The following is a 27209-nucleotide window of genomic DNA, read 5'->3' as shown; positions in this document are numbered from 1 at the left end:
TGACACCAATGATAGAATTAAAAAAATAATATTGTTCTAAAACAAATAGATTTCATGACTTATAAGCAGAAAATGTGAAATAAAACCTGTGTTAATCAGCATCAAGTTTTTGTCTTGGAAAATACAAATCCAAACACCTACAGCACAAAGTTGCTCCTATCGTACATGCTCTGGAAACCTCTTTTGTATTTTAAGCTATTTGAGATTTTTAGTATTTTATTTCCAGTTTCTATGTATAACTAACATGTTCAGAAATATCAGAAGGAAACATGATGCACGTGATCATGACAGATTAATTTCCTTTTGCAGTCTAAATTAATTAGGTTTTGATCAAATATATGGCTCACAGTTCATGTTCTCTTCTCATGTCTACCCACAGAAAACGTCCTCAACAAAATGAATATATGCTATCCCCACCATTCAAAAATTCTCTTAATATATCCAGGAGTTGTGTTCTCAGAAAGGACAAAACTAAGAGGCGAAGGAAATGTATACAGAGCCAACAGCCTTGCAAATAATTTTTAGAAAAATATTTAGAAAAAGCTGTTTCCAAGCTGTAACATTTCTTCTATTTAATTTCTCCCTGGGACTATTCCATCTTCTCTTACAAAGGACTGGAGAGAGACAAATCTAAATTTTTTACCTCCTAGTTCAATTGCACTGCTGTAATGAATAATAACTTCACTGGATCAAGTGGAATTATATTAAAATAGGTGTAAATGAAAGGAGAGAAAAGTTCCTTATATAGAGGTATTCACTGCAATATAGTTATGTCTATTTTTCAGATAGAGAAGAAACTAGAGCAGGTTTTCAGGAAGGTATCTTAACCCCAGTGGATGTTGATCAATAGACAAAAAGAGCTACATGGGTAAAAAAATGACCTAAATCCAACCAAAAGTCTAACTTAAAGTATAATTGCTGCTTTTACACCCTTCTCCCCCTTTCACAATTTAACAGTTGGCAAGAAAGGCTTGACTCTTACTTGAACCAGAGATTATTACATTAAAGAAGCACTTGTGCTATTTTGCAAACAGACTAGTTACAGCTGCACGGTGCACAATTTGGCTCCACTTCCTTCCCCGTGCTCCGAAGTTACCTACTGCACCCCCACGGTGGGGGCCTCCCAGATTTACCCGTAGTTTCAGATAAGATGTAGAGAGCAGCGTGCAGGAGATGCTGCAGCTCCTGCTTGTTGTGCAGTAAGAGAGACTGAGATGGAGCAGTGTCGCTGCCTGCCTCGTTGTGACAGCTCAGGGCTAGTGTTAGATTATATTGCTGGTGTGGAGGGGATATGAGTCACCGAGAAAAATCCTGAAAGTGTCCTCATCAGCCATTTGGCAGTAAGCAAACCCGAATCTTGACAACTCTCAAAAGAGCTGATTTACTTTACTGTGCCTATTCTTAGCTAAATAATCATTAGGTCACTCAGTCTCCACATGACAAAATAAGTAAAGAAAACATTATTCAATATTAGGCAATAAAAATAAAATTATAAGAAACATTTGAAACCATTATGTTTCCTTCCTCTTGTTTTTAAACTCTCTAGGAAGCAGAAGTCTCAGCTTTGCTTATTGTCTATTCTTTAAAAGCCAGCCAGAGAATAGAGCTGAATCTTCAAATATACGAAGATAAACATCCATAATAATAGTAATAAAGAACAAGATGTCATGTATCTTCTGTGAAGGATAAAAGTTCAGTACCTGATTTAAATGCTTGTTTATTGCTTTACAGATGTCAGTTCTTGTTTTTGCAATATTCAAAGTATTTCAATATTTACCATTTTTTATTTGTGAAGTTTTTCTCCCATATTCTTTTTACATTCAAGATTCCCAAATGTAACCACTAGTTGCCATATCTACATGGCAAATTGCGGCTACCAGAGGAATTACAAAATGGAGAAAAAGGAGGAATGTTTGTGCCTCTAGGGCTGACACCTCTAACACGGGCTGTCCACATGGTAGAAATGAGCCTTCCAAAACCCCTAAAACTCCAGGAAAGCTTTGGAGCAGAATGAGGAGGGTCAAATGTCAAAGGATAAAAAATCCCTGCTGGCTGCTGGTTCGGTGGTCACCTGGATCCCCACACAGCAGTTCTCTTCCCCTGCTTTCGGCAGCTGCCCGGGGACGCAGCGCCCTGCTCTGCCCTCCTCGCGCGTCCAGAAACCTGATAGATACACAGCTGCTGCCATCAAAAGAGAAATTCATCCCGGGCTATGTGCCAGCATAAGGACTGTGGCACTACTTAAGACCCACTAAAACCTTCAAAGGCTTAAGCAGCACTTAAAACCTTGTGGTGTCTGGCAGAGGATTTTACCAATGTCAGGGAAGGAGCACTAGGCTAAAAGCCCAGCACCGGAACCAAATTATTTCTTCTAAAACTAGTGAATGTCACCAGTAAAGAATTTCTCAAAGTACTTTTAATTTTTTTTTCCTTTTTTTTTCCCCCCCCCTTAAGATCTGAAGAACTTGAAGAACTTGTGTTTGTGTTCTCAGAACATTACATGTATAGCTTGGAATTATTTTCTTTCAAATTTTCTTTAAAATCTTTGTTTAAATTGAAGGATTTTAAGATGGTTTTATTTAATCAAAATTACATGTTTCAGGCTGCCTAAACAACTACTTTTCAGCTTTTGATAATAAAAGACCTTTCAATCTTTTCATTTCAGTGTCATGAATACACAATACAATGTCAGTGTGTTTGTTTTATTTTTGAATTGTTAAAAAACAATGAAAGAATATTTGGAAGTTTACCTATTTTCCATCAAAAAATGGAACAATACACAAGTAAGACCTTAGTGGTGTGTGCCTCTGTGTGTAAGAAAGTGAGAATAGTTGGAAAACAATGGGATAGAAAAATCTATATTTCCACCTTGAAGTGATAAATTGTCTACTGTACATGCTAGGTCAGCCTTTTATACTATAATTATCACCAGAAAATCTGGTGGAAGTCAAGTAGCATACTTTGCTAACAAGTAACCACACAGAACAGCTGTGTCCTGCCAGCAAATCTTTTAATAACTTACGTGTTCCATGTCTCAGCTTTCTGATTTGTAAAATGGCATCAGTAGTGTCAATGCATCTTTAATAAAGGGCTTGCTACATACAGCAATCTGCATGCTGAGTATTTGTTGGTACCTGGTCAGTAACAGAGAAATGGTCTTCATAACTTCTGTGGTCCGTAAAATCAAAAATGCATTCAGGATACTATCAGAATAGGGTTAATACTGATAAATGTCAGTCAGCAGGCAGCCCGCCATATGGTTCAGACAAAACCCTGTGTTGACATTGCACTGAGGTGCAAATGTGGAACCACACCTGAACCGCTGAAACAGTTCTGCTGAAACTGTGTGAAAGACAAAGGATATTTGGCCTGGTTTTAAATGCGATCTGATAGTTAAGAACTAAATCCTGTTGTTTTCCAGGAGTTTTTATATGGTGCTCTTGTCTTACTGCCAGTTACTACACCTATCATTTCACTTTTATGAGATACATTTTCTTCTATTCATTAAAAACATTGCCTCTTCTAAAAAACACAACGTGAAAGAATTTACATTTCTTTTTCCCCATACTTCTTTCTTCTGTGTTATAAATGTGCCTATTCTTTGGATTTATTGTGTGCTCATAAATCAATACTTTCATGCAGTAATAAAAATAACTTATTGTAATGGTAACAGCTCCAAAGGACTCCTGAATATGAGTGGCATTTTATTTAATTCAGATATATGTTCCATTCCCCAACTAATGGCACACTGTGGGTTATAAAGTGATTAAAATTGTTGTCAAACTGGCCTCCTGGAAAGACGGAGCCAAATTTCTTTTCCTGCAGCTGGTAGATCTGCAGGATCTGTATTTGACTTCTAGAGTTGGAAAGCAAAGAAAAGCTGGTGTAGGAATAATAAGCAGGAAATTATGGAAAAATGGCTATTTTTTTCTCCAATGCTTCCAGTAAGCATGCTTAAGTAAACAACAAAAACAAAGCAGAAATCAGTATTGCTGTTTTTCTGAAGGTTAATGGAAATATGGACAAAAAGATTTGCCTACAACTACAGAGGAAAACATTAGAAGAGGTAGTAGTATAACAGATCTTTTGAGCCAAATCTCTAGTGTCTTTATTACTGTATTTCTGTCTCTAGTCCTTTAAGGGTCACTGGATTTCTTTTTTATTTTTTAAAATTTATGTTTACTCTTTTCAATTTTGCTGAAACTTCCCTTTATAATATTCCTGAGAGATATGCAGACAATACACAGAACTGCTAACTTTTGGAACTTCAGCACTTGCACTCCATTTAACGAACATATTATTTCCCCAGTAATTAAGGGAAATTGTTAGGAACACTGTAATTAACTTATTAACTGAAGATTCCAAACAAAGAAGATGAAGTTAACCACTCTTTGTCTTAGATTTACCTAAGGCTAAAAAATGCCTAAATAAATGATAGTTTGGAATCACCTTTGCAGCTGATATTCTATTTGCTACACCAGTGTATAAAAGAGCTGCCACACAGAAATGTGTGTAAATTCTAGACAGTATTACTCTATATCAGAAATTTCTAAAACTCCAGAGATATTTTTCAGAGAACTGGTAATCTATGCAAGCTGTTGTAAAAGGGAAATGCAATCGGCCTGCCATCAGTTACGGCTTTCTGGCTTCTACTGTTCTAAGAGAAAGAGATCTACTATCTGTGGTCAATTAGAAGAAAAAAATCTGTTTCTGAGAGAAGCAATACACACGAGTCCTACAATACAGCCAACTGTACATTCTTCTGTATTTCTATCTGTTGAAGTATCTATCTATATATATATACTGAGTGAAATAAACGATATACAGATAAGAGCTGCAGTGACCTAGTGTATGTTTTTGCTTCAGCACCTAATTCTTATCTTCCTAAGAGGCTGGGTCAACATGTCACTTTAATCTTTAACCCATCAAATTTAATTTTACCCACTTGTAACCTCAGGTTTTCTCTGTAGAAAAATGTTATATATACACTCCACAGTCATTATAAAAGGAAAACAAAAGTTCTCAATACTGACTTAAAACCTAAGCTCCCTAAGGCTTAACCTAAAATACAATCTATCTGTTTAACGTCAAGCCGTTTTTAAAACTCTCCTTGAGAATCCCCCCATCCCCTCACAGATTTCTCCATGATTCACGATATACTCTGTATCTGCTCACACTGTGAATCTTTTGAAGGTCAGATTTTTAAGTTACTTTTCTAATAGACCAAACCCCACACTAATAACTGAAATAAATGTAAATCTGTAAAAAGAATAGGTATCTGTTTTCAGACTGTACATTTATAGCCATGTTTTTTATGAACCCTGAGCAAAAAAAAATCTGCAACTAGGACTTTTTAGCTCACTTTATAATGAGGAATAAATCATGCATAATCTCAGAAAAAATGGTGAGCATTTTAAAAGCAATAAAGAGTTCCGGTTTTGCAACAGTTCTTGTAAATACAATAGAATTTAACACTGGTGTTTTGTACTAAATAGACCTCTTCTCTGCTGCTCCTCGCTACCGAGTGCTGCTTCAAGAAAATCTGCAAATTGGATTGAGTTGAATTTCTTTCCTAACTTGTTACCTAACCTTCTATTCGCCACATTCAAATGAGGCAGCACTAATGTAAAAGTAGGAATAGTCACTGGCAGAAAAAAAGCAACCGGGAATCTAGCTGAGGCACAGGATGGTCTGGATTCAGTTTCAGCTTTTGATAGAGGTTTCCCTGTGACCACTGGTAAATCTTGTCACCTCTGCATCTCAGAATACTGACTATAAATGACATAGGAGCAGGCCTGTTAAGTATAATCATGCCGTTTTTAACAGATTGGTTAGCATAATGCACTTCCCAGGGCAGTATGTGCTGGTGAGAACAGCTCAGATGTGCCATGTGTATGTATTCTGTCAAGGTTAATGAGTTCTAGCAGTGCTCCATGTTCCCTTTTCTTGCTATAACTTCTCTATATCTAATGGAAGATCTACGACAATGCCCATTACTGCAGAACCCTAAGATACAGAAGCACTCTTGTGCCGAAGTTATATTGGAAGATCACTTAGGACTTGCAAGGCCCAGGCCCTTATGCTGACCATAAGTACATATTATAAGATGGCACTGAGAGGGTTAAAACTTACCTTATCAAAATTTGTCATGCTTGTATATGTTAATTTTAATGTTTTCCTTTTGAATGTTTTTCCTATATTTATGTTTATGCTGTGACCTGTGGCTAATGTATGTTTTCTAGCTGAAAGTCAGCTAAGTCTCTGCTGGTAGTTGTCATATATTGACAATATTCAACAGCACATGTAGTGCTCTAACAGTTTGCTACAGAAAAGGGGGAAAACACATCATCATTCATGGTTTTATGTTGGACTCTTTACCCAGATTTCAGTGGTATGAAAAAACTTGGAGAAAAGAGAATAAATGAAATTTTGCTTCATGGACACATTAGTGACAAAAGAGAAGGCAATAAGCAATTTCCTCAGACTGAATGGGTGTCAAACAAGAATTCTGGACAGAGCCATCGGGTCCAAAACAAGCAAATGAAAGGATGAGGCTCAGGACTGCATGTAGTCATGGGTGACGAGCTGATGAAACAGGGAGAGCAAATTCAGCCTTCAGCCTTCAATGGATCTTCTCAAAGTTCCTGACATGGCTATCTGAAATAGAAACTTGTGACCTGAAATCTTAGTGCCCTGCACAGTACAAGCCTTACTACTCCGACACTTTGTTATCATGAACACGATGACAGATACAGCTTCTTTACATTTTCCTTTTAAAGGCCTCTGCTTCCTAATGGCATGATTTATCAAATCTAGTTCCATTAACTTTTAATTATTTTTTTCTGTTGAATCCTTTACACTTATAACAATTTGCTAAAGGCTATTCAAAACCAAATGGGAACTTTGCTTCCTCATATTTCCTCATATAGTTTCCACTGTCTTTGCATTACTTAAAAATAGTTATTGCAGCATAAACTAATTTTGCTGTTAAGGTTACTGAACTTAATTCTCCTCCGAGCTGCACATTGTTTAATTACATCTGTGTAAATAAATACAAAAGCCTAGCAACTCTAATAGTCACTTGTACTGTTATCAGCATTTTACGCATTCTCAGCTCAGATAGAAACAGCAGAACACGAGGCAGCTAGGAACCAGTTCTGTCAACTCCACTCCTCAGAAAAGGATTTATACTGAAATCTTGCTGCAGTGCTTTGTCTATTCACCTCCACTTCCACTAAGCTCACAAATGAACAAAACCACAAACAGGCTATTATCTAATCATCCAAAAATATTGAACTTGCCACTGAGAGAAAAAGCTAAACATTCACTCATGTTGATACCAGAGAGACTGATATTTTTTAAAGTAATGTACACACATTATGGAGAAATACTGGTGCTTTTCATTTTTTTTTAAGCTTAAATAAGAGTCATAATTCATATGCAATTCTTAAAATAGTACAGAAAAAAAAAATTAATCATTTTAGTCACAGAACAGGACTCTTAAAGCCAAAAAAAATGGAGATCATCTGTTCTATTTTTACCTCATTATGGCAATACCATGCTGCAACTAGAAAAAATAATTTTCAGAAAGTACTTAATTAAAAAAAACCAATGAATGCATCGTAAGCATCCTGTGAATAGACAAATTCTGTTGGCTGCGGAGTTAATAAAAAAGAGATTTAGGAAAATAAGCAGAAAGTTGTCCGATTAATACTTAACTCTTAAGAATAAAGAATGATCACCGAAGCACAAGAAGAATGTTCAGATGATTTCATCCAGGTCACAGCTGAAGTATTTGGATTTTCAGCGTGCCACTTCACGCACTGTGTTCTTCCTCTGGTCTGTGCCACAGGAAGGTGCCTGGAATTCGAGGGCTGACATTTGAATGAGAGATGAGACTCGCTTGGCAAAAAGTCAGCACCACACAGCTCAAGAACAGCAGTGGTATTCTGTGTGGGCTCAGCTCTGTGTTTTGAATTTATTTTGGAACAGATAATTCCTCTTTTAAGATAAAAGAGAAGGCAATATGAAGTAATGCACACTCCAACATTACAGCTAGGCTCACTTTGGCATAAATTTTATGGCCATGTTGCCAAAACCAGTTCTTACTCTTAAAACCCCTGAGGCTTGGAGTCAAAGTCTTCGGGATAATGCCAGCTCCTGGCAAAATACCACTGAGACCAACCAGTAATAAGACTACTCCCAGTTACCAAAATGGTTAATGTAGATTGCAGGAATCAAACCAAGTATTGAAATTCTGATAAAAAGCATTAGCTTTGATTCTTACTGCTGTTGATTTTAAAAAACAAGGATAGAAATATGAATTTTATAATTTCAAATATTGTTAAAAATATTCCTTATCTAAACAGATATATAGTCTTTAAAGCACTTACGATATGCTGTTTAATCCATACCTTTAAAAAAACATGTTTTAAATATAACTCAATGTTCTTCCTACCTCAGTTAATTGAAAGCATTCAGCACATAATCAGAAATTTCCTGAAGCTACTATATTTTTAATTTAACTCTATTTCCAAGTCAGCTTTAAATTTGGAGGGAGATTTCAGAACCTTTTTATATTAAAATGGAAGCACACAGGTTTTTGCCCAGAAATCAGTCTCTCCAACCAGTATAATTCTATTTCATTGCTGAAGAAGAAATATTATATTCAGTTGTATTTCTTACGATCCAGAATAAAAAAAAATAGGATAGAGTAAAGCATACATTGAAGTAGTCTATAATAAGAAAAGATATCATACTAGATGAACAAATACCTTTACTTCTAGCTTGCTCTGAACTTTCATTACATAGGAGAATCTTGTGCCTTGCTTACAACAGGAACCAATGTGTGGCTAAAAACTAGCAGTAAGAGTTACTCTGTTTTTAAAGAAAACACACTGTTGATCCAATTATTTTGAAATAGTGAGTAGCTACAGATAATTGCTTATATATAGATAGCTGGAACTCGGTGCTCTGTCATGTCTTCCTCCTGGTGAGACCTTTGTATCCCTTTGGCTGGACTACTCTGTTGGAATGATATTCACAGGAAAGGTGTTATAACTAACAAGAAGCTTGAAAACCTTTCACAGAACTGGGAACAACAGGTGGCATTCTGCACAACCATCGTCACTTAGAAAGAGAAATTGGAGTATAACACACCAGCGGAAAAAAAAGTCTAATAAAACAACATCTTTTTAAAAAGTTATCAACAGATGTTTGCAGGTTCTCACACAAGCTGTTCCTGAACAATAATCACATAGAGGAATCCTGGTAGTTTGGAAGCCGATATCTTCTGTTAAAGTAAAAAAATTACAGACATCGGGAAACTTCCTCACTGCTTGAGCAAATATCAGCCTTCTTCACTTACACATAACTATTTCCCATAACAATGACAAAATGTGCAGTAATTCTGCAATATACATCCTGTTTTATAGCACTAAGTTGAGATCACCAGAATCAATTCATTTGCAACTTGACTTGGATTTAAAGTGCATACATAGAAAACAGTTGGCAGTCATAAAATGTACTAAATAGCTTTGGAATCTGCTCTGCTTTCTCTTACTCTTGACCTTCTGGTGACACATTGCTAAAATCTTCAGAATGATTTTGAAAATGTGTTCTATTGTTAGACAATTCATTAAGTTAGTATAAAGGCACAAAAGACTGCTCAGAAGTGGCAGTGTCATTCTAAGCAATTTGTTCTACTTGTTGTAAAACCTTCTCCCACAATGTTAATATTAAATATATAAAAAAGCAGGAATGAGGAGTGTTTATCTTTCCATTCCTAAGGTGCTATCAAGTATACATCAAACTATAGCTACAGGCTTTGCTGCTCATATTTAAAAATGTGATATTTCGCCACTAGTAGAGCAAAGAATCAACGTTTAGCACAAGTGCTAAAGCAACTGATGCTCTTCTGAGAGCCCAAATACGTAGACACTGAAAAGATACCATACAGATGTGCAGATATTTCCTGCCATACAACTGTTTCTGGCATCAGAAGAGTCACAGCTAAGAAATAGTCTAAAACTGCTAAAACTGACAATGACAGAGGAAACAGCTGTGATAGGATGTCTTACATCTTTCTTCACTTTGATTGTCTAAGTCTATCAGATTAAAAATGTTTTGTTTTTCCAAACCAAAAATGTAGCGTACTTAGTGGAAGTTCAACAGCCATTGTCATCAAATCCATCTACTTACTAGACGGGCATTGCTCTTACAACTTCAACAACCTCTCTGATAGGATCCATGTCACCTCTGTGTTTGAGCCCTTGAAGTATGAGACGGGTTTGCAGTGAAATTGTTAATCTGAAATTTGTTGATGAGATTTTATGTCTGGAGTTTCTGTGGTGGAAAGCAAGCTCTTGGCTACCAGAGTTCAACAATATTTCTATGGTTGGCACATCAAAGACTTCTGTAGGTGGATATCAGTTAGAACTAAATGAACAGATTTCGATTTCTTTTTGTTCCTCTGACAAGCAGTGGGTCAGCCAAGTGTCTCCAGTACTAAAGACAGAGGGGCACAATTCTGCATTGGTAATGAGTGGTACAACTAAGACACTATGCTTCATAGATTAAGAGGTGCTCTGAAAAATCTAATGAGGAGATTCTGGAAGCTGAATTTTCAACAAATCAAAGACCTAGGATGGGCAATATATTCCTAGTCTGGATTAAAAAATAATGCATGTTGAGCCCCCTTTTTGAATCAAAGAATTTATCTCTAGAATTAGTACAAAGTGGCATGTTTCTTATTCTAACTGGATCTCCTGGGATGGTTCTTTGGAAAAGGACAAACTAGAAGTTCAAAAAGAGGTTCAAGTTTCTTCTGTTCTCCAGTGTCCCCCCGACACATTTTCAGTCTAATCACCCCTAAATAAAAGAGCAGTTGCCAAGAGGAAGATGTGAGCAGAACTAGAATGCATAAAGTCTCAGATGATTTACTTACTGTCAGTGTTTTTACTAAACCAGTTTCCTCAGAGAGTGATTAACTCCAGTACAGCAGAGGAAGAGACAGTTGGCTGTTTTCAGTGGCATGACTCTACATTCCTCAGTGACTCTTAATTTTCTTGGAAGTTCAAGCAGTCAAAAGACTGGTCTCTAAATGATCCTACTAACACAAGTACTTCTGCAATGAACAGATCAGGCTTCGACGAGAAAAAAAGTCTTCCTCCCTTTACATAATGTAGCATGATAGGTTCAGAGTGAGTGACAGGTTTGGTTTTCTCCAGCCGGAATCCCATTCCACCAGCTTGCTGCCTGCTCCTTGCTGTATAACTGACCTGTAGCTTCCTGGGGAATCCTAATCTGACTGGGGTGCCTGAAGCTATGAAGGTCATCAAATGTACTAGAATTAGCATCTATGCCAGAATTAGAGTATAGCCTAATCAAATTAATTGTTCTCTGAAAAAAATTACAGACAGTACTGGTCAGTCAAAGTTAGCTTTGGAATAACAATTCTTTATAATAATAAAATGAGAACAAAGAATAAGCTTACTTTGTTTTCTCACAGCGAGAAATAACTAGATTTGCCATTCTAAAAGCTTCCACAGAACAGGAACACATCAGGAAAACACAACTCTAACTCACCCACCAGGACCTGCCTTCAGTGGTTCGGTTTCTCGGCAAGCTTGTGAGACTGGACAATTAGCTTCTTAATGATTCTTTTCTAACCACCACAATAAAGATGGCTGCTCTCAATCTTGCAGAGAAGAAAGGAGGATGGGCAAGAACTAATGGCTCCAACTAATGTGTTTTTTCTTTCTTGTGCTGCAACAGCTATTGTTTCTCCTATCAGTGAAAAGGCTTGCCCCCTCATGCCTAATAACTGTGTATGGTACATTATTCAATAATAAAGTGGATTACCTTGTTCTCCTCTATGTTATTGATTTACATTTTTTGCAGGTTTTTGTTGACCTTAACAACCTAAGTATTGCAAAAACATAAGCGATAATTACAGGTTTTCTGCTTCTTTTGTATTACTTTCTGTGGCATAACTGTTCATGTCCTCATATCCCAAATACTTAGAACTCATCTTTGCAGGTAGCATGAAAGTGTTCACTACCTCATCTGGGAAGGATGGCAGGAAAAAGTTTTCTTTCTTTAGCAGCTGACATTTTTCCTCATTATTGTCTTTCTGCCTCTCAAGCATTTCTAGTTACACTTGACTCTGTTGCCTGGTTTGGTTTCTTTACACCCTCAAGCTTCCCACCTTCAAACCCTTCAGGTTTTCTAGAAAAGCGCTGTACACCTCAGGATATCCAGCAGAGCTGTGGACGACCGCCAAAGTACAGCATCTTTATGAGGGTGTGCTAGAAACATGAAAGACACAACCCATCCTCTACTGTCATTCATAGATTTCTTCATTAAGCCTTCTAAAAAGGGAAGGCTACACCCTCCTTATGGAAGAGCGAAAGAAAGTGAAAAGCAAGAGTTTCTGTGTCCAGTAAGAGACAGACAGCATAAACTTCCCTCAAGAAAAAGAGATGCTTAAACCAAGCAGTGGTGGGATAACGCATTAGCCTGGCACCGCAGTACCTCCAGAACTAGAAGGAGAGGTGACTCTGGCACCAAACTGATAATGACTCAGTGATACTATGTCAAGCTCAGTTCAGAGGCTAGACCAGGGTTCTTAAACTGTTTCATGGCTCACCCAGCTCTCCATTCTGTTTGACCATGACATCAATTTTCTATCCCCAAACTTTCTCCCACATTACTCATCCCTCCAGACAATGATACCTACCTTATACTGGGAACACTGGGCTATAATGGGCAAAACCCTAGTCCTGTATTTTTCATTTTTAAAAAATTTTACAATTAACTTAAAGCATAAAACCAAAGCAGTACATAATAGAATTGCTTACAAATAAATACATAAAAAAATACTTTTGGCCGTTGCAAGACAGCAGTATTCACTTTTATCACAAAATATTAACGAAATTGCTCTTCACACCCCACCCCACCTAATCAAACTGCCTGAGAAATACTTGTGCTTGACTTAAAGATACCACTCAGGTAGAAAAATGTAAAAAGTCATTGGAAGTGCAAAGTAAAACCAAAATTTTAAAATCTACTTTAATCAAACTTTCACCACTAATTTGTGTCAATTAAAATATATGGTAAAAAGCTGAAGATCACCCATAACAAGACATCTTTAATTTACCTGTTTACCTTTGAATTGCTTGATTGTCATGTCTTATTTTAATTTCCCTTGGACTGAACAAAAAATGATATGGCTGCTCATGCTAGTTAGGTAGAATTGGAACAATCACAATATCTGTAAGTCAAGAAAGAACGTGTGAAAGGATTTCACTGAGTAATGACTCGGTTTTCATTTTGTGTTTTCCCCACAGTACTAAATACTGGCTTCCTTTTACCAACAGTGGTACAGCATCGTCCAGAAAAATGCAGTGGATCGAAGTTCAATGGCATTTTTTAATGCTTCCCAAAGAATAATGTTAATTTTTTACTTTCCTTGAGAAATGTCAAGCATAAGAGAAAAAAATCTCATAATTGAATATATTGTTAATATAATCCCCTCCCAAACCAATACACCTAATCAGAAATTTTTAAAAAAACCCAACAAACCAACACGATCTTACCACAAATTAGAATTTCAATTGTGATCTGAATCCATGAAAGACATAGCAAAAAGGAAAGATTAATGCATAGAGTTATAACAAGTTTCATCTATTATATTTCATCAAAATCCATCAAAAGCACCACTGAACTCAGTGGCTTTACAGAGTACAGTTTTTCCAAGGTATTGTTTTATGGTAACACAACAGGATGAAGTAGATGTGCTTGAATTGTATGGATGTTAGACATGGTTCATGCCCATCTTAATTTACAGTGTTTCACACTAATAGTAAGTGTTACAAGCCTGGTGATGTGTTAGGACATTTAACCCATTGCATTGAGATTTTTCTGCCTATCTGAATAAAAAAGAAAACAAGAGTTTTATCAAGCATTCAGGTACTCAGAGAGATATTAAAAAACTAGCCCTTTTTTTTTTTTTAATTGTTTGGTTTGTTCTTATATATCACATATATTACAAAAAGAAAGACATACATATCACTGGGTCTAGCCAAAATTAATTCTGTGATTTTTGATCTTGTTGAAGTAGCTTTATAAAAAAACAAGGCATGCTAAGAGCAAAATAACAACAGAGTATTAACTTGGGTGCGATACTGTTTGCAGCCCTGACCCTTTGTATTCTAAATCCTTTGTACACGATAATATTCAGATTTTGTGCAATATGGCAAAAAGACAAAAACACAAACAAAAAATTGCAAGAAAGAACAGCTTATATGCCTGGCTTTTTACAGACAGTAGTGCATGTATCATTCATATAGGATGCACAAGCTTTTACAGTGTAAACAGAGGAAAGAATGAAGATGTATTATGAACCTTATGAGTTAATGAGTAAATTATTTAAAATAATATTTTTTCATGTCTTTAACAAGGCACATCAGCTATATTTTAAAGTTACACTAGAATAAATAACTGCAATGTACACATTTGCTTTCTACATGTTTCTCCAGTTTGGAGGAGTCTTGGAAACCTGACTGGTCTTGCAACAGCCTTGTTTATGGGCACAGATGAAGTGGCAGCCTGGGCTTGTATCTGCTGCCTGTCACACCAATCTCCTTCACAGAATTAAGGTAACAGCCAGAAGTGCCCAACCACTGTCCTTTCCCTAACAAAATGGATGCTCCCACACAGCCTCCTTAAGGTTGGATGAAGAAAAAGATATTCACAACATTAATCTAAGCAACTAACTAGGCTTTTATGGTTTAATTAGTGTTTGTACTGATCATCTAACAGGGAAAATTTTGAATCACATATTTGAAAATAGGCAAGTTCTACCTCTCCTACCTGTCTCACTGTCCAACCTATGGAGTTATATTGCTCCAGGATACCCTGCAAGGACCAGCAGGAGAATGTATTAGTCTGAGGATGTAGAAATGATAGAATTGCAGCGGGCCTGATGGCAACCGTGGTTAAAAACATTACATGAACAGCTGCCTCAAATCATCCACGAGGATATGTTTTTTGCAAAACAAAATAAGCATTTAAAAAAACATTGCTGCCTTTTTTTTTTTTTTTTTCCCCTTCCAAACTCAGCAGCTGGTTAAGATTTCCACTTTTTCTTATTCAGAAACCAAAAGCCTGATAGCATGTGTTCAAAAGTAGAGTCTTGGCTTGGGGAAAAGAGTGGCACACAATATTTAAGCACTGTTTGCCCCAAGCATTTAAACAATGAATGATGTGTGAAAACATCATTAAGCAGTGACTGCCATAAACTTTGCTTTCTGCACATTGCAGTAGTAATACAAGTAGAGAATTTCCCACATTTGGAACCTATCTGGAAGCAGAAATAAATAACCTACAATGAATTTTTAATATGCTTGATATACCGTGCTAGTCAGTGACATGAGGATTAATGAAAACAGAAACTCTTGCTTGTTTACCTTGTGAGAGATGAAGATTTGGATTTGGAAACACAAATTTTCTAAATTTAAAGATTACAGAAGTGTGTTAACAAAAACCAGTCTTTTAAAAATCAAATTTCTAACTACTTCCTTACCATAAGGCTTGTTCTGCTCTTGCAAAAACTGTGACCATGACGGAATAAGCTATTCCAAGATTTTAACAGTGCATCCTTTATAAATGCACTAAAACGCTGTGTTGGGTGTAACAGGCAGAGCTTTGCTAGTTGGGGTGTGCGGAGCATGATGTGTGGGAGGAAGGCCAGGGATGCTCTGCTCCGGGCACTGCTGGTTTCTGCCAGCTCTATCACGGACAAAAATGATCTACCACATGCCAAAGCTGGATCCCATCATGGGAGCAGACAGCACCTCTGTGAAAAGATGTTCAAGAAAGGGTGATAAATTCTAGGGGCAAGAGACACCCAAGCAGAGAAAGACACATGGAAGACAACCCAGGATGAGGTGAGCCTCTGAGGGGAGCTGGTCCCCATGGAGGAAGCCCTGCCAGAGCTGGCAGATGCCCCACAAAAAGTCTGCAGCTTGTGGGGGAATTTGTGCCAGAGCAGCTGAAAGGAGTAGAAAACAAAGGGTGGCAAAAGGCAGGAACTGCTGCACACTGACCCCCATCTCTGGGACTACCCATCACCCCATCGAAGGGACCAAGTACAACATGCGGCGTGAGGCTTTGGAGGTGACAAAGGGGGAAAGAGAGGTGTCTGGAGTAAAGGGAAGATGTTTTCTCTAACTTTTTGTTTGTCTTCCTTCTTTCTCAATAATGGAATTGGTAATTAAAAGCTTATGTTAACTGGCAGTAAAGTAAGTGAATTTCCCTGACTCAAGGCTGTTTTACCCTGTTGTAAATGCCCACCACAAGAGACTAAAATTCATTCTAAGCATGCAAAGGAGGATTCAGAATCACACATTTCTTTAACTTTCCACTATTTTCAGATCACGCAAAATTAAGATTGATATAGTATTTATCTATTTGCATGAAATGAAACCATTTGGGAAAACAACATACCAATACTTGTATTTTTGTCAAATTTATGGTTTGAGATATAAGAAAATTACAATTGTTGCCACACCTCCCATGCTGATATGTGTGAAATGAATCACTCAATTTTAATTTTTGAAATAAAAATTTTTTATTAATTTCATAATAAATTATATATTATATTTTAAAATAATCCACAGTGAAATGGATTAGCCTACCTGTTAACTTGCACTGAGTCATCTATAATGCCTTTAGTAAAACTGACGTAAATGTCACTGAGTAGAAATGATATTATTTGGTCTGCTGTTTAAACCTGACTTGCTTGTGAGATACATTCAGTGTCTGAGCACTAAATGTGTTTTGGATGATTAAGGCAGATTGTGCCATATGGCCAAATGTCTAAGGTAGATCATACTATATGACCAAATATCTAAGTCAGCGTCCAGGAACTGGAACAGGGGAGTTCTAGCAGCTACTCTGAGACAGAGATACAGCTAATATCCTGAAGGGAAAGTCCTGAAGAGTGGGGTTAAGAACACAGAATGTTAATTTGAGATGAGGGATTGCAGAGAGCAGATAGCCAGAAGATGTTCACGCTCACCAAGGCATCAAATCTTCAGTCTTTGTGAAGAATTTATCACTAGAAGACAGAAACAGAAAGATACCGGTCTGGGCACCTCTCATTTCATCTTCAGCCTTTCAGGAGCCCTGCATCCATTGCTTAGCTTCAGATAACACAGGAATCAATACAGGACTATATTAAGAGATGGAACAAGATAACACATTATTACCTTAGCAATTATAAGAGACAACCGTTGGTCAGAATTACCTAGCTTACCTTAATTATAGTAAAAGGAAATCAGATAACCAAGACACATTAGAGATTAAAAGACTATCAGAAATGAGCTTGTATTTTAAAACAGAAAAAGCAAGAAGCCAGCTGTTGCAACAGCTGAATTTGATTTTTGATTTGGATAACTTTATATTGTCTTCAGGATATATTAGTTACTTTGGGATAATTTAATAATGTATTGGATTAGGATAACTTTTTATTAGTGATAAGATTTCTGAACTGAGACTCTGTTCATCTGGCCTTTAACCAGTTTTCATGATAAATTTCTGATCTGCAGATGTGCAGTAACCTCCTTAGAAACTTACATTCTGAATTAAGGTAAACAAGTCATTCCCTTATGCCTTTATTTCCTATTAGCATTCTGGGAAGTAAATTTTCAGTTTAAAACATAGATACCTACTCCAACTTCTGGTTTTGTTTACCTTATTATCCCCCCCATCCTAGAAAGCATTAATTCCACACAATCTAACACATACCATATAATAGCTGCATTACATTGATCTTAATTTGGGCATCACATTGTCTATTTAAAGTAAAAACTGATTTTTAAAAAAATCAGTTACTGAGACAGTCTACTTTCCTTGATTCCCAAGTGCCATCTAAGAGGCCAAAAGGGGACTTAAAAGGTAGAACATTTTGTGGTTCTTAAGACAGCATCTCCTAAAAGAGACTTTTCATCATCTTAATGTAAATAAGATGTAATGGTCATTGACAGTTAAAGAGAGGTATCAGTAAACCAGACAGGGGAATGAGCAGCAGGACGATGTGTTTTGTTTTCAGTGCAAAAATACAAACTGTACCTGCAAAACTGTTTCAGCCAGAAAAACTACTGCATTAAGCACAAATCTAAATAGACGATGGCTTCAAATATTCAAGACCTCAACACAATATTCAAAATATTAGACACATTAGAAAATACCTTGCTCAATTTTTTTCTCTTTTTTTCAAAAAAATTACCTCCATGGTACAGTTCTGATATCAATTTTTGAGCAGATTATTGAATTTCACAGGAGACGTAATATGCATTCATGGCTTAAAACAAAATAAGCTCAAGCCAGTATACACAGGGTCTGTTGGCTTGTTGAAGACTTAAGGGCCTGTCTAAACTTTCAAACAGGACACCTCTCCAAGAAATATGATGGGTGCCACCTAGGAGTGTGATTAAAGATTCAAAGAAATTCAAAGGTAGGCCCCAGTTCTTCCTAGAAATTCCTCTATTTAACGGCATATTTGACTTTTCAGTTGAATTCCCAAATGTCAAAAAAACTATGGTCCTGTTCTTCTGTCTTGTACTCATTCAAGCAGCCTCCTATAATAATTAACCAAGAAGAACTGGAAGCAGAGGAGTTTCCTGATCTCAGTTAGCACACTGACCATAACAAATTCCGTTGCTAAACAATTTTTGTTCCCAGATGCTGAAACTGAAACACATGTATAGCGATTAGTAAAAGAAAGCTGCAAGTGGTGACACATTCCAGTGTTTAAAAAGGAAAATAAAACAATGTTTTAAAACAGTTTCTGGCTGGTTGTGGTTTCACTGCAAAGAATGTAATTTGCTAAAACATTCTACATTACAAAATGGTTAAGTTACAGACAAGTTTTGTGATTTCTTAAGGAAAAAACATTTTTAGAAAGTGTTTTTTGTACTTAATGCTCACATTTCTTTTTCTTCCCTTGCACTTTTTCACATTTTTTGAAGGTCTGACTTCCTTTTGTGCAGTACTGTGATCTTTTCAGCAAGAGTTTTTGCATGGATTTTTTTAAGCAATACTCTTTTTTAAAACTGTAGAAATTTGAATAGTAATTGAGGTCTGTATCATATTTGTCTCAAGTGTTAATCTCTATCAGTGAATATGGCAAATATAAGTGGTATTTCATACGTTATGGTTATAGGACTTAGTAAGCAATGTTTTAACTTCTGTCTTGATAACCTTAGGAGATCAATTTCAGAGTCTGAAAAACAACATTAGAAGTAAAAAGAGTTCCCAGATATTATCTATTTTTGTATAAATGGAAATAACAATGAAATTTAGATATAGTAATTAACCATAAACACCTGCAATCAAGAGATTAATGTCTCATGATACATTTCAAGCTGCTATAAAACAATGCAAGTGTACACAATAAACATTTTCAAAGTACTGCTATTAACTGTACTTGACAACGAATTCTTACCTTCCATTGTATACTGTCAACCCACACACAGGAGCTAAAAAAAAAATTCCTAATAGACTTCTCTGACCATGTTCTTATTTCAGCTTTTCCCCAAAACCTTAATGTTTCCATTTGCATGACTTTTTTCACACTTCCCAGACATCATTACCTTATGAAATGTTAGTCTTTAAATTCAGCTTAAAGTTTCTGCAACAACATAAAAATTCCTCTACTACATTTTTATATTATATCATCAAACTGTTTTCTTTCTTCTCTCTCTTTCTAATCATCACACAGAAGGGTGGCCAGAATTACAATTTGTTTAGAAGCCTGAGAGCATAGAAGAATCTGAGGGAAGAGTGTGGGAATTACCACTAGACAAACTAAAGCTGGAAATTAAGTTTGAACTTTTTTTTTTTTTTTGAGTGGTATCAGCTGGGTCTATTAGTTACGATAGACTGTACCATTCTATCAGGTAGTCACCCAGGCATTTACTGCTAAAGAGCCATTTTACAGTCCAGCTTTTGGCTGCGATAGCAATGTAGTTCACACCCAGATGGCCAGCACATTGAAAATCAGTTTGAAAGGTGAATTTCAGAGTTTAGGAAGTGAGGAACAATGTAAACTCTCCAACACACGTTGGCTTTAAAGAATACTTTATTCACGTAGTCCATTTCTAATACAGAACCTACTAAAGTTTCTGGCCAGAGCATCTGTTTTTGTGCATATTTACTTGCTTTTGTGAGACAATATGCATATGATAAATTATTTGTTTATTAATGCAGAGATACATGTTAATATGTACCATAGAAAGAGTAACAATAAATAAAATCTAACGCCACCGGTCTGATTTTTAAAAGCAAAATACCTAGAAGTATCTAGGAATATTCCTGAATCAGGGATTAGAAACCAGATAATTCAATATAAGCCATATAAATGCTGATTAGCCAGCCAGGAAAAAAAGCCCTATCCAGAAAAAGGACTCTATTTTATCTCACTTTGAACTGGAGAGTAAGCCGGCATGGAGTACTGCACGTAAAAGCCATCTAGGTACAATCAAAAGTCATTTTCATCAGCACAGATGTCCCAAATTGACCACCATAATGTGGTGGATTAAATGGGTCCTGGAATTAATCACATATGAAAGAAGTTCTCTTGAATGGTGGAATCATATGGGACCTCCACCTGCTGAGATGTTGTTGATGCACTATCTGAACAGCTTTCTAAAATGCTGAAAATAAGTCTTTGTCTTGGAACATTTTTCACTCAGAATTTGAAGAATGCAGGCAAATAAGGCAAGGAATATTAATCGTATGCAATTAGCTATCTTAAAAGGCAAATAATTCTGGTAGAGCAGAGCCTGTTCAGTCAAAATGAAGAGTTTTTAGTAATTTTTGATCTCAGAGCTGAAAGACTTGATTTCATAAGACAGGGCAAACGAAAAGAACAACAGAAAAAGAACCATCAGAGAGAAGTGGTAAGGGGTACTGTTGTGTTTTTCTCTCTTCCTTTCTCAAACTGCAAATTCTATTCAAGCTAGGGGACTGGAAAGTAAATGTCAGGTTTGCAAAACAAAAGAAGAAAACATCACCAGATTCATAGGGCATGTGAATAAATTTAAATCTATTTGATCTTCTGTGCAAAATCTATAGTGAGCTAACGTAACTTCCAAGGTGGGTTGAAGAAGCATATCAGCATGGTAAAGTGTCATCACGTGAGACAATACTGAATCCATGAGCATCAGTCATTAGGAGTGACAGCACGGAGGACAGACTTTAAAATATGACCTTAGGTACACTGAATTTGTTTTAAAAATGTAAATATACAAGGGAACAATGTAATCATAATCTAAAAAAGATGTCCCTGTCTAGATGAGATTCAACATGTATTAGATATATAGATGTACATAGAGAGACAGAATAATATGGTAAATGTGGTAACTGTTAGATTAGCTTTGTCCTGCTTGATTTACACGTATTTAGTTTTTTTACAGGAATTAACCTAAATGGTGTACACGGCTCAGCTTCAAGTTCTTTGCCACCTCTCCTTCTTTCATGAGGCCACTAGCACGCCTCCCTACAAACGTGTGTAGTGGCACTTCTCTACCATATTTTCAGAAGATTCAAGAAGTTTCCTTCACCCCTTCCACATTTCCTTGGAATTAAGACCTTTAATCTTAATCAATCCTTTACCATTTTTCCTGAATATATCAGAGTAGAGCCCAACTAATGTTTTCTCTAAGGCTTTGAAAACTGTACCTTGGCTGTGTTGGGAAAACAACTATTATCTATAGCAAGGAACCTGACCCAATGCCAACTAGAATATTTCTAAGAAGGAACTGATTGCCAGAACCATACAAGAGGCCAATGGTTGAGGCAACCATCTGGCAAGGACTTCAAGTGCTCTCTCTCCCTAAATCAGACCAAACACCTCAACTGAGTACTACGCTCATCAAAGCAATCAGTCTTTCCCCTTTACCATGAGATTAACTATTTATACAAAATAGAACAGTTCCAACATGAACAGATTGAGAAAGACCATCCCTCAAATAATGAAGAACTGTCATTTAAGGCATTCCCACTAGGTTTAAATTTCTGATTTAATCTTCTGTAAGGAGTTCTGGAACATACCTCATTAGAGTTATTCAGAAAGCAAAATGGAAAGAGATACACTTTGAGATAGTGACCATGAAACATAATATAAAGTCAGGTGCAGCATGTTAGACTAACTCTTGACCTAACCCAATGGTTCTGCCTCCAGCAGTGGCCAACAACAGACACTTCTGGAAGAGCGGCAGCATAGGGCAGATGTCCTGAAATACTCTTCCAGAAGCCTGCGTTAGCCTCCAGCAATATATTGGCCAGTGTCTCCCTCAGCAGGACATGATGCCTTCTGTGGGCCAAACCTTTTATAATCCATGTCTTTCTTTAAGGTTAGAAAGCTTTTACTTTCACTATAATGGAAAAAAAAATCTGAGGCCTAAAGGAGGAAGAAATTTCTAAAATTAGGCTTGAGCAAAGTCGAGGAGATGTTGGCATCTGTTTTACATAGCTGGCAACCAGATCCAAAGCTAAATTTAAGAAGTATATACAATGTCCTAGTCTTCCATGAATATTTATTTATAGGAACAAAGCTGAGCTCTTCCAGCTGTACAACGGTTGTCTTCTTTGTAATGGAATTTTGTCTGAATTTTCCTCTTTATTGTAAGTAAAAATCTCTCTCCCTGCAGGGGAAGAGGACACAATCTAATAATTTCAGTAATACTGCCTTTATTAATCTTTTCTGTGAGAGAGAATAAGCAAGCCCTAAATATCCAAAACTACATTATTTAACCTTCTGGCAGCACTTCTTTTAACAGCAGACAATTCCCTGCCACAGCCAACTTCCAGTAAGAAAATCAAGATTATTCATATACACAAAGGCAAACCCTTACTTTATAGTCAGAACTTTACCATTTTATTTGGGGAAATTAAAGCAAAATAGATTTGCGTAAATTAATTTTATATTCTACTAGTAACTTGGAAATCTCCATAAGGCCTTAAACAACTGTGGATCAGATAAGAAAAGAAGATTATCTGAACCACAGAGGGAAATCACATATTTTAAGCGACTCAGCTTTAATCAACTAATTCAAAGTTATATTTCATTAAACCTTGTTAATTTTTTCAGATCAAATAAGCTTAACAAGGAGAAAAGAGCTATTCCATTTAATGTCTGAGTAAACAGTGTAACTGCAATAGCAGCAGAATAATTCTGCAGATTGTAAAAATTGTATATTTCAAAGAATGTTTTCAGTATCACCAGTGAATAGCTTAGGATTAATCATCAATTTTTTTTAACCAATTCAGAGGTGTTCTTTTCCTCTAACAGTTCGTAGCATACTAACTCTGAAGAACCAGGTGAAAAATTAACCGTTTTCCAATATGACTGTGACTAGTGGTAGATTTAGCTGTTTAAGAAGGTGGAAACTCTGAAGGTTTTCCTGCAGTTAGGAGATTTTTTTTTTCCCACCACATGGATTCTCCAGTGTCTAACTGGGATTGATCTCTTATTACCGGTTTTGTCTCTAACGGAGCACTCAAAGCTTATGTGTGTTCTCTTTTCCTGGAGCTTGTAAGAACATAATTATTTTTGAGACCTCTAGCCCCTGCTAAATTTAGTTGAAGCACTCGTGTTTCAAAGTAATTGAGGAGGTGGGAGGGAAGTAGATGGAAATGCACAAGTGCATAATGTGACTGCAAGACTTTGTGTCCATAGAAAATCGGTTCAAAACACTAAACAAAGATATAGTACCACTGCCCATTTTTAGATTGATAGAATTCAGTTATATCAAAAAAATCGTATTGAAAAAGGCAAACAGAACGCTGCTGACTGCTAAAGACTGCCCTTATGGAAGAAGAATTCTGCTGATCCGGAGCTGGCACCCCCTGCCCACTCACCCCCATCGTCCCAGGATCACACACAGCACGTCAGGCGTTTCTTGGCAGGGTGTTCTGATAATCCTGAACAGCTCAACCTTTTGGAGCACTGCCAGGCAAACATGTACTGAAATAGCCTCTTTCTAACCTGTTTCCAGAAATCACAAGAACATTGCAAAGCCAACCAGGGAATCTGGCGCCATGTGTTCAAGTAACCAGGTTTTGGTTCCAGTATTACCCTGAACAGCAGAACTCTATCCTGAACGCCTACAGATATGTAACGCCAATATAATCCAGATTCATTTTCACTGTGGATTCTTTACTTTTTAGTTAAAAGAACTGAGATTTTTTTCCACCTTTCAACATTTAGTGTATTTTAGTACTGCACTTCAAAGTATTTGATTTAAAAATATTTTGATAATTTATTTTTCAAGAGTGATCTAATTAAATATCATACTCAACCTAAGATAATTCATTATCAGTCAGTCCTTAAACATTACCTAGACAAGTCTAGCTAAAGGTGGATTTAAGATTACTATTTCCTTTGCATTATGTCTTTCTACTGATGTATTAATTGCAAAAAAAACCCCAAAACCAACCAAACAAAACTGGTTATCTAAGAACTCATCTCCTTATTTGCACAGTGTTTATGCAACATAATAAAATACAGGCTTCAGTAATAATTTTGTACCTGATCATTTCAATATTGTATAATTGCTAATAGTAATTTCAGTTGCTACTGAAAATCTAGTTTACAAGAGATGATTCGGGAGTGTACAGTTAATAGTGTTTAAGAGAGTACCAGTACCTAATAACAAATTGTTACGATTGATGCAAAATGAAGTTAAAAGAAGAATAACACTCCAAAGTTTTGATTCAAACAAGCAAACATGCAAAATCACAAAGAATCTGTGTAAGTGAAATGAGAAACGGAAGCAGTTTTTCAAGTTTTCTTCCATTCCCTGTATGTATCTAATATAAAAATCAAATTATATAATATATAATTTCTCTTTTATATGTTGGTCCATCTTTTATTTACCATGCATTATAGTAGACAAATCATCATTTATTTTCTCATTGAACTACCATCCATAACAATAATTTAAAACCAGCTAATAAACATTACGGTTTGTTAGAACTGCTACCGATTAAATCTTAAGTGTCTAAAACATACAAATATAAACAGAATGTAATTAGAGCTATTTAAAGAATCCATTTTTAACTTAGATTAACCTTACTTTCCATTTGCTAGGGATAAACACTCATAAATGAAACCCATTGCTGAACAAGAAGCAATTACTTCAGTTTAAAATATTAATACATACTGCCTTTTAAAAAGCCAAGGAAAATCATTTATGTACTGTACAATAGAATCTCAGTTCATACCGAGAATGAAAATGGGATGGTATTCTGAATCCTAAGTCAGCTACAATCATCTTATCCATTTATAAGTCCATTAAACTATTTTCTCCAATTAGTATTGCTCTCAAAATAATTATTATAAAATACATATAAACTTTTTTTTGGTATTTTTAAGCTAATAAAACGCCCCAGCTTTGTTGACAAGCCCTCTTGCAACAGCCCCTCCTAGTAATACCCGAGACATGCTGGTTATGCAAACTAATATACAGCACACTAAATCCAGACTGGATAGACTCTCAAACTTATCCCAGACTGCAGGTCTAGAAATGTACACATACGTACATACACACATGCATGTACATATGCACCAGGGTTGAACAGGTATTTGTTCAATTATAATAACTACCTGACTATAAAACACTTCTAAGTTCTACGGATAGTTGATTTCAGAAAAATTACTTTATATTTTGACGCTACTATTTTCTTCTGCTTAGACTATGATCTGGTTCTTTCTAAGCGTGGTGTTATAAATTGCACTTAAAGGAGTAACTTTGATCTAAATCATACAAAGTCTTATTTCTTCACGCTGATGCACTGAGAAAGTACTAAGTGTTTTTTGCTTTGTCTACAGCTGTGCAAGACCCCTTCACCAGAAAGGGCAAAGCTGTGGATCTGACAGTGCTGTAAACCAGACGTTTATTAGCAAGTGTTGCCGTGTCAAGGTTGGGGCCTGACCTACTTCAGCCTCCAGACAATAAAGTCTGTATTTTCAAAGGGGTAAGAATATGATTACTGACATTTTAAATCATATTTTTTCTTTATTCCTCCTTATAACCTGTCACCTCATACACTACAATTTACCTAGTTATGTAGCTCTGAAGTACACTCAAATGTACAGAAACCAAGCATGGGAATTCCAGCCTCATGATTTACAAAGTCATGATCTATTGTTTTAATACTTCTACCAATCCCTCACTCTAAGAACCCAGAATTATAACTGATATAAGAAGTTCAACCAATTATTTTTCTGTTTTCTTTGAAGTGGTATTTTTATGTTTATATTTAAGTGCATGTTAAAGGCAATTAGCAATTGAGCAAAGTGAATAATTAATTATGTGCAATTAGAGTGGAACTGTAGACAAATAGTACCATGTTACTGGCAAATTTTAACAATATGATAAATTATGGCAATTATAGGCAAAGTAATAACGATTTTCAGCCAAACATAAACGAGAATGTGTTCTGTATTCACAACAATCAAAGTTCAATCTGGTCGTCTGTGTTTAAACGGGCTGCAATTTATACATACACAAATCATTACCACGACTCTTCTGACAAAACATGCTTATTTTCAGCTCTACTTCATATTATATATTTTTGCATACCTATTAGCATTTCCCTCTGGACATGCTCGAAGGGCTTTGAGGATTGTCCTCTGTTCAGTCTTCCTGAGACATTTCAGGACACGCACTCCCTTCCCTGACTGCCTGGCGTCTCTGCAAACAGCGTGTCGTGCTGTGTGACGGACCGCTCAGAGGAACCTACAGCTGAAAGCAGCATTTCGGACTCTCCAGTTTACACCCTCCTCTCATTAGTTATTTAACGTAATGTGCCAAGCTCTATACCGCAAAAATTGAACAAATGCTCCCTGCAGCTGCCTCTTCTTGTGCTGTCCGTAACCTGGGGTAGAAACGTAGGGAAAGTAGTGCAGTCACGAAAGTTTTCCCGGGACTTTCAGCAATCGTGGCTGTAAAAGCCCACCAGTTATATGAATTTTGGGTAGAGAGAGGCAATGGGGTATTTCAAAGTCCAAGCAAGCATCTCCTGTTCAGAAGAGCAACGCAATGAGGCAAATACACTCCAGCGCTAAATAACGCCTAAAAAGCTTCGGACCCCGGGCTCGCCGCCGGCGCAGGAGCGGCGCGCGGCTGCGGGGAGCA

General features: G+C 36.5%; 1 protein-coding gene across 1 annotated transcript in view; it reads right to left on the bottom strand.

The window, feature by feature from the left end:
* TENM3 (teneurin transmembrane protein 3) overlaps positions 1–26739 on the bottom strand; it is a 512354-nt gene extending 485615 nt beyond the window's left edge. The window contains exon 1 of the mRNA XM_065634158.1: positions 26655–26739. The gene's annotated coding sequence lies outside the window, so the exon portion shown is untranslated. The remainder of the gene's footprint in view (positions 1–26654) is intronic.
* Between the last annotated feature and the right edge of the window lie 470 nt (positions 26740–27209).

This window comes from Caloenas nicobarica, chromosome 4, assembly GCF_036013445.1.
Source record: "Caloenas nicobarica isolate bCalNic1 chromosome 4, bCalNic1.hap1, whole genome shotgun sequence".
Lineage (NCBI taxonomy): Eukaryota > Metazoa > Chordata > Aves > Columbiformes > Columbidae > Caloenas > Caloenas nicobarica.
Note: the sequence above shows the minus strand (reverse complement) of the source record. Positions and strands in the feature narration are given on the sequence as shown.